Source organism: Eublepharis macularius, chromosome 2 (assembly GCF_028583425.1).
Source record: "Eublepharis macularius isolate TG4126 chromosome 2, MPM_Emac_v1.0, whole genome shotgun sequence".
In the NCBI taxonomy this organism is placed as follows: domain Eukaryota; kingdom Metazoa; phylum Chordata; class Lepidosauria; order Squamata; family Eublepharidae; genus Eublepharis; species Eublepharis macularius.
The window spans coordinates 197,981,284-197,990,209 of NC_072791.1; positions in this window are offsets into that span (position 1 = coordinate 197,981,284).

The following is an 8,926-nucleotide window of genomic DNA, read 5'->3' on the forward strand; positions in this document are numbered from 1 at the left end:
GTCACAGAACCAGCAAGTGAAGCCGTTCTGTCGGGCTTCCTCTAGCGGGACTCCCCAAGTGACTGGCCAGACAACCTGCGGTGGCGGGTCCAGGGGGCACTCGTGCTCGGTCCCAGTCACTAACAGGCCATAGGGGGCTGGTGGCTCGGTGGTTTCCCTTTTAAATTCTACTCCGCGGTTGACCAGGGCCAGGGTCCACTGTGCTATGCGGGCGTTCGAGACTTGTCCATCTTGTATCTTTCCCGACAGGATATATTTGAGAGGCGTGTGAGTGGTTTGAACTATTGTACGTGACCCTCCTATGATGAATTCCCAATGGGTCAGACTCCAAACTAGAGCAAGGCAAGTCTTTTCGCATGGGCTAAACTTGGTCTCTACTGCAGTTAGATTGCGCGAGGCATAAGCTACTATTCTAGCGGTTCCCGCTTGCTGCTGGGTGAGCGTGGCTCCTATGCTCTTGTCTGACACGGCTAACTGTATAAAGAACGGCTGGGTAACATCTGGATGGGCTAGGGCCGGAGCTGCGGCCAGACTGCGCTTCAGCTCGGCTAAGGCTGTCTGTTGCTCCGGTCCCCACTCCCAGGGAGTGTTCTTCTTGAGGAGAGCATAAAGGGGGCGAGCTTTGTCTGCAAAGGACTCGATAAAGTCTCGGGAAAAGTTAAAAGTTCCTAGAAGGGCTCTGAGGGAGGGGACATCGGTGGGTGCAGGCAGCTTGGAAATGACCTCCATTCGCTGGGCATCCGGGGTGCGACCCTCGGGTCCCAGGGTCAGACCCAGGTACTTGACGCTGGTCTGAACCAATTGGGCCTTTTCCCTGCTTGCCTTGAACCCAGTCTCGCGGAGGAGTTCCAGGACTTCCCTGGTGATTTGGCTGGCTAATTCTTCCGTGGGGGCGTGGACTAAAATGTCATCCACGTAGCTCAGTACGTGAGGCCTCGAGGAGGGTTGGAGGCGTTCCCACATCTGAACCACATGGGCATGACAAATACTGGGGCTGGAGTGGAATCCCTGGGGTGTCCGTTTGAATGCGTATTGCTGGCCGCGGAAAGTGAACGCGAACTTGTACCAGCAAGACTCATGCAACCGGATGGAGTGGAAAGCGTTGGCCAGGTCTATGACCGAGTAGAACCGGGACCCAGCGGCAATGGCCGTTAGGATCTCATTGTACTTGGCCACAACCGGGGCAACTGGAGGGGTGGTGGCATTCAGGGCACGGAAGTCGACCGTCATTCTCCAGGTCACTCCATCTGCCTTTAGAACTGGCCACAATGGGGCGTTGCAGATGGACTGCATCGGGAGTATGACGTCCCACTCAAGGAGTCCTTCTATAGTCTTGGCTATCCCTGCCTCAGCTTCCGCTGGGTACTTGTACTGTCGTTGGGGAGGGGGGTCCTTTCCTTCAATCAGGACGCAGGCGCCCTTCACTATCCCACACTCGGCCTTGTCTGTCACCCACACTTCGGGAAAGTCCTGAACCCAGGGGTCTCCTGTGATGGGGGCGAGAGGAAGGGGGGCCTTAAGGGCTGCGCACCGATGGATTGCATTGACGAAGTCTGGGCCTCCTGGGATGCGCCACAGGAGCCCATTTGCTAGGTCAATGGTCAGTCCCTCGGCACGGAAAAATGGCATGCCCAAAAGTCCATCATCTTCTCCCCGGTTTGCGCATGCCGAAATCCTGGTGGCCAGGTTCCCAACAGAGAGGGGGATATCCTGCCAGACCTGGGATTCTTGCATGCCGCCTCCAAAACCGGCGAGCTGCATGGTGGTGGGGGTCTGAGTTCCCTTAGTGACTAAGGTGGGCCGGAGTATATTAAGTGAAGCTCCGGTATCTATGAGGAGAGTGGCAGGCTTCTTCTTTTCCCCGGGAGTCCCGATCCCTGCCTTCACTGTCGGTCTCCCCCATGTGTCCGGCTTTAGTTTGGCAACTATGCCCACGGAGGGAGACTGGGACTCGGGGCAACCCTATTCTGATCCTGCACACTGGTCAGTGGAAGCGACGCTTCCTCTAAAGGGGTTGTTGGGGCTCGGGCGTTCCCGGACCGCAGCTATCGGGGGACTCGAGAAGGGAGGGTCAGGCGGTAAAGGGGGCGCTGACGGAGGTACTGGGGGCTGTTGCTGGTCTTCCCACTCCATGATCGCCTTCATCAGAACGGACGTGGGCTTTCCATCAAATAGCTCCATGTTCGCTCCAATGTTTTTGAGGCGCATCCAAAGTTCCCACCGGAGGGGGTCCCTGGACTGGGGCGTGCTGCCGCGGTCCCGGTAGCCCTCGTGGTCGCCCTGCGATGCTCCCCAAGCGTTAGACTGATCTGGAGGCGGGTAGACCTGGTGGTTGTACGGGTGTGAGGCTCGCGAGTGAGAAGGGGCTAGGGGCGCATCCTGTAATCGGGGCTCGTGGGGTCCCTGCTGGGAGGAGGAACTGTAACTCGGGGCGGGCGCAAAGGAAACTCCCGGGCGGTAGTCCCTTGGTCCTCTTCCCCGGTTAAAGCTACTGCTCCTTCCCCTCAGGATCCCTCCCCTTGCCTCCGGGTACGGGCTGCGTCCCTGCGGTCGGTACTGAGAGTGGGGGCCATGATTGGCATAGGTGACTGCACTTATCGGCTCGCTCTCCTTTCTACGAGAGGCCGGGGACTTCACATGGCGGATGGCGCCGGTCTCTCGCAACAGGCCAGCAATGCTCCTGATGCGGGATTCCAGCTCTCCCCATGTAATGCTCCCGGGCTCGACTCCTGCTAGGGCTAGGCGAGTGGTGCTGTTGAGTCCATCTATGACTGCCCTCCTGAATTCTAAGTCATCGAAGTCCGGCATGTCGCTCAAATCTAAATCTACCTCGTCTGCTAGTTCGGCTAGGAGCTGTTTCCTGGCTAAATATGCCTCTGGGTCCTCTCCGGGTTTTTGAGATTCTGCTATGTATAAGGCCTTCAAGCTCTTGGTGGGCCAGAGGAAGGCGCACAACTCTTTCATGGCACCATACTGACTGCGAGTGGCTAGTCTCCTGTTAGAAATGTATGCATTAAGAGAGGTGACTATTTTGGGGCTGGCACAATGGCGGGCCAGCTGAGCTACATCGGAGCCACTGGCGGAGGGCTGGGACATGGTTACGTGAGCAAACCATTGTATAGCTGAGTCTCGGTTCAGGGGTCCCATGCGGTCCGCTATGGCTTGGAGCTCATCGGGCCTCCAATTGCGGGTCTCTTTAACTATTCGGTCTGTCTTCCTGCCATCCTCGTCTGTGGAGACAATTTCCTTGGTAGCTATCGGATGGAGGGGCTGTGGAGCTTCCTCGGGTTGGGGCGAAGGAGGTGACCAACTGTCGGTACTACCTTCGGGGAGGGCCAAGAGGGCTGCGGGATGCACGGCGGAGATTACGGCCTGCTGCATCCCCAGGTGCTGTTTTAGGGCCTCTAGCTCCCTCTTACAAGCGGAATGATCAGCGGAGGTTACCTTGGAGTGGTTGTGCTCTGCCATGAACTGGGCGGCATGGGTTAGCTTAGCGATTCTTTCCTGTCCCTCGATTACTGCATGCTCAGCCATATCGGCACGAGCGGAGGCCGCTTCAGCCTTGTGCTGGGCGTCCTGAAGGGCGGTGGTTAATCCTTGTTTTTCTAATATGAAATTGACGCGTTCAGCGCGCCACTCAACTGCTTTTTCCTCATGGTCTCTCTCCTGTTCGACTAGTTTGGCCCTGAGACTCTGGATTTCTAGGTGCAGGGCGTCCTGTTCTCTCTTTGCTTTTTCCTCTAGCTCCTTCCTTTCTTTGTCTTGGGCCAATCTGAGCCTCTCTATTTCCTGCTCACTATCTTCCTGCGCAATATGTAATTTATTTATCAGGGACACGCTGTCCTGTAAGGCAGTAAAAAGTGCCCAAGCTCCGTATCTATCTTTCTTACTGGACCTAGGTTTCTCCTTCTCACAAAAATCCTGGAAGGCGCTTCTGACTATCTGGAGCGGGTCGGGTCCCTTGAAGGAACCAGCTTCCCAAGGGCAATCTCCCTTCTTCACTAGCCACTTCTCCAGGCGGGGCACGGTGGGGGCTGCCCGGTACATTTTACTTTTTAGTTTAAGGCTGATCTTGGGGGAGGTTAAAGAGTGGATCAGCGACACCAGGGGTGGGCAATTGAAGCTCCCTATAAGTTTTCCCGTCTAGGGGCCGTTCAGAGGTTATTTCCCTTCGGGTCCTCGGGGATTCTTACACTGGATTCTTAGGGGTTTTTAGCAACTTTCTCCTCTCTATGTTCCTTTTGGGAGGTTTATCCTTCCCTCAGGTCCTCAAGGGTTTTTACCAGGGGGTTTTAAGGTTCTACTTTTAGGTTCACAAGGGGATTTTTAAGGGTTCTACACTTGGCTCTTCTCCACCGGGGGAGAAGGAAAATTCCTATTCCCGTTTCAAGCTTGCCTACAAGCCACGGGACCAGGAAAAGTTTACTGGCTCAGAGGGTGCTCCCAAGCTCTCTAAGCCCAAGAACTAAAACGCTCAGTGCTCCCAAGCCTCTGCTCAGAAGCCAAAGCTCAGGGGTCTCCCAAGCCTATTGCTCAGAAAACCAAAAAGTGTCTCCAAGCCTCTGCTCAGAAACTGCAATTAAGGGGTCTCCCAAGCCTCTGCTCAGGCAACCAGAAATGCTCCCAAGCCTCTGCTCAGAAGCTGCAAATGCTCTCAAGCTCTCTGCCCAAGAACTAAACTCAAAGTGTCCCCAGGCCTCGTGCTCAGAGACAAACGGTTAAACTGTCTCCAAGCCAAGACCAAAAGACTAAATGCGCTCAAGGACTGCCTCTGCAAGTCCCCAAGCAAAAGTGCCCAGGAGTAAAACTACAATACTCCCAAGCGGAAAAAGCGCTCAAGAGTTCAACCAACTCCCAAGCAGGGTGCGCCCAAGAGTCCCACTGACTCCCAAGCGAGGTGCGCCCACGAGTCTGACCTAAAACTCGCAAGCGGAAAGGCGCCTAAGAGTCTTCCTTAAAACTCTTAAGCACGGTGCGGCCGGCTGCCGCGGGGCTTCAGGAACCTGGCTTTAGATTCCCAAAGCTAAACTGAACGAACGGACTAACAATCCCTTCACGTTTCCTCCGGAGCGGGGATTGAAGCCTAAGTGCTGGCAGGAACGGGGTTTGGACGGACTTAGGAGAGACGGGGGAGGGCGGAAGAGAGTTTTATATGTGCTGCTTCAGGATGTATATCTATATAGAGCCTACTTCTGGGATCCCACCCACATAGACGCGTTTAGGCGGCCCGGAAGGTGGCCAGGAACTTCACCAGTTCAGAGGTCCTCACCCACAGTACACCGGTTATAACGGCTGGAGGGCCTCGCGGTGCACCACAAAAGGCAAGTAGTCCAAAGCTGGCTGAAGGAGGAAATGGGGAAAAAGCCAACCCACAAGATAGAAATGCTCACTAGAGCCACACACACTCACACTTTTAATTCCCTGAGCTAAATTGCACTCTTTACACAGAGGTCTGGAAAATTTTCCTCTAAGTCAGTTCGCTGAAGACACGCGTGTCGACTCACGTGTATTCACACGAACCGGGTTATGCCCGCATCCTCCACCAGTAAACTGTTACCAGAACTGCTCTTTATTATAATGGGGAATTAGCTGTAGCAGTCTGTAACTTTAAAATTAAGCGCGGATCATAACCTATGTTTACGGAGGTCCCGATCCCAGACACTCTAGTGACAAAGAGGCAGACAACGAATAAGTTCCAAACACGTGTATTGAGTGTAGCGTAAGCCTAGCTTGCACAATCATACAAAGAACATACAAGGTCTAAGAAATATAGAGTAGGAAATACAGAGACGTTCGCATTAGCGGGTTCCCAACGATGGTACGGGAAATACTCACAATCCTGGAGCGAAGCAGAGACACGGCAGCGAGGGTGGCCCAATGCCAGCACTGGGACCACAGACGGACAGCAAGGGGGTCTGGATAGGGAATGGCCGAGGCACCGAGTGGTCTGAGAGACCAGCTTAAATACCCCAAAACGTACCCTGGGGCTGGTGCTGTACTTGGTGGTTCTCACAGTTTAAAACAAAGGGTCTAATGGGCTACTGAATGGCTTAGATGGGCCACTTTGGTAATCAGATTGTGATAAGTGACACCTCAGGAAGAGGGGACAAAAGAGGGAGGGGGAAATCCAAGTGGGCTGAAAGGATGTTCCAACGGACAGGGCTTGTCCTGATGTCATCAGCTTCTGGAATGCGGAGGTTTCTTTGAGATGCATTCTCTAAGTGCTTGGGATGGTCGGCACTTAGTTCCTTCTCCGGGGCGGCTCCTAAGATATGCAGAGAGGGGCGAGGGGCTCTCGCTGCGGACGTGGTGTGCCCGCTTCGCCGAAATGGCTTCTCAAAGCAGTCTTCTTCCCAGGGTCTTCTGGCTGCCTGAGAACATGGATGCCGGCTGGGCATAGCTGGGGCTGGATAGCAGGCTGCCCGGTAGCGAGGGCAAGCTCGGGGACCGGCCCGCGGGAGGCTCCAGGCGGGAACTGACCAGGGAGCGCCTAGCCAGGCTCGCTGGAGGTTTCCCCGGCTGGCGCCCGGCTGCTAGCAGCGGCTTGGGCCCATATGAGGCAGGCTTCCATGGAGGCAGGGGAACAACACTTTAAAACACAGTCCAGAACAGGGAACAGGCACGGTCCGTGGCAGATGGCAATGCAGGCACGGGGCACACTTGTAACAGAGTCCAAACACACACTGGGAATCCCAGATACAGGTCAGGGCAGGGCTGCCCAGAAAGAGAGTCCTTTTGTGCAGTTAGCCAAACATGGAGTCAGTAAACTACACAGTCTATTACAGCAGCGGGGTAATTGACACGCAGGCAGGAAACTGACACGTGTATTAACACACACACGTGTAAAGCAATCTTTGATGTAGCAGTGAAACAGCAATGCAGGAAACTTTAACACAGTTCATGGCAGGCCTTAAAGCAGGGGAGGGGGCCTACTTGGCAACAACTTTTTGGTCCCGACTCACAGGTTGCAAAAGACTGGCTTAGGAGACCTCCATATTCTACATTCCAGCATCCACAACACAGAGTCCGAGCAAACAGATTTTGGGAGTCCTCCGAGATCTTCCCTCTTAGAAACCTTCAATGCACCATGCCATAAAGAGAAGCGAATTTAATTCAATTCAATGATGAATAAATAAGAAGACACGGATGACATATTCCTGCCATGGTTTTATTGCAATTTTTAAAGTTCTGTAGTAGGGGTTATGGTGAATAGTTGTATATATGTCTAGCTCCATCTGGGATTTTTATTAATGATGGTGAGGGGGGAATACATAAAGGAAAAAAGCATCTGCCAAAGCATCCTGGCCTGTCATTTGGAGACAGCCCCTAAAGATCACCTTGTAAGCAATCAACCACCCTTCCTTTAACGCTTACCAATGCCTTTTCAGAAACTCTATGAATAGCTATGGACATTTAGAAGAAACCAATGGATTCTAATAGTAATTTGTTTTAGAATGTTAAAGAATCACTCTAATAGTATTGAGTTATGCTACTCAGCAAGATACAAAACTGGCTGAATAAAAAGCCTGTTAATTTAATTCTTATGATTTATAATTTTAAAAAACAGAATCTCCAGATCTTTGCCTTTCTTCCATCACGGAACCAAAGTGGCTTGCATAGGAGAACCTCCTACCCGTGTGTAGATCAAATCCAACCCCGTTTACTTTCAACATGTGTCAAACACACACCATGTATTTGCAGTGAAAATGCCTCCTTAGCAAGGGATAATTCCAGATAAACAGCTACCTTAGTCTGTAGCAGCAATATAAAACAGGAGTCCAGTGGTACCCTTACTTTTTTGCTGGAATAATTTTTGTTATTTATTCATTCACACTCCACTTTTCTCCCCAATAAGAACCCAATGTGTCTAGATTGTTTTCCTTGCCTACATTTTATTCTCACAACAACCCTGTGAGGTAGGCTAGTCTGAGCGTGTGTGACAGGCCCAAGGTCACCCAGGAAGCTTTCATGGCAGAGTGGGGATTCGAACCTGAATATAGCACAGATCCTAGTCCAACACTCTAGTTGCTTCATCAGACTAGCTCCTAAGGTGCCTCTGTGCAGCCTAACATACAGTATGCTCACTGGAATGCTTCATTTATTGAATGTCCCTGTTGTTGATCATATTGTCTTATGCTGCCTAATCTAATTTCAGTATTAGCGAGAAAGGCAGACTACAAAACATGATTAATTTCCCAGCTCCCTGCGGCAACTATTGCTCCCATTATATAGTAGCTAAAATGAGACGCCTTGGGGCACAAACTCCTCATCTCTTTCACTACAAGCTAGAATTGCCAACATCCAGGTGGTGGCTGGAGAACTCCCAGAATTACACTTGATTATTCGGTTCCCCTGAATAAAATGACTGCTTTGGAGGATGGATCCTATGGCGTTATATCCCGCTGAGGTCCTTCCCCTCCCCAAACCGCAACTTCCCTAAGCTCCAGCCCCCAAATCTCCAGGAATCTTCCAACCTGGAGCTGGCAAACCTACGAAGGCGCATGTGTGCGAGGACCTTTCTCAGCCTGGGGCTGCACAACATTAGTGAGATGTATTTTGTCCATGCTCAGTTCACATGTTCAGGAGCTCTTGATACTGAAACAGATGGTGGAGTTCGTTCTTTCCCCTCCCTGCACATTTCCTGACAAATGCAACTACGTTCTATATATACAAATACTGCACCATGGAACAAAACTTACACAATATCTGTTCCTGCTTCTTCTTTCCCCTAAGAATCCAGCTACGGCTTTGGCAAATTCAGAGGGGGTGGTGGTGAAGGCATCCCCACCCTCCCCTTGTTTAAAAAAGGGATGATTCAGAGCGGGAAGGGAAAGCGACTCCTCCGGGGAGCAGAGTCGGGCCAGGAGGCGGTGACAAAGCTCAGCCCTCGTGGGCCAGGCCGGGAAGGAGGCGCGGTTATCGCCGC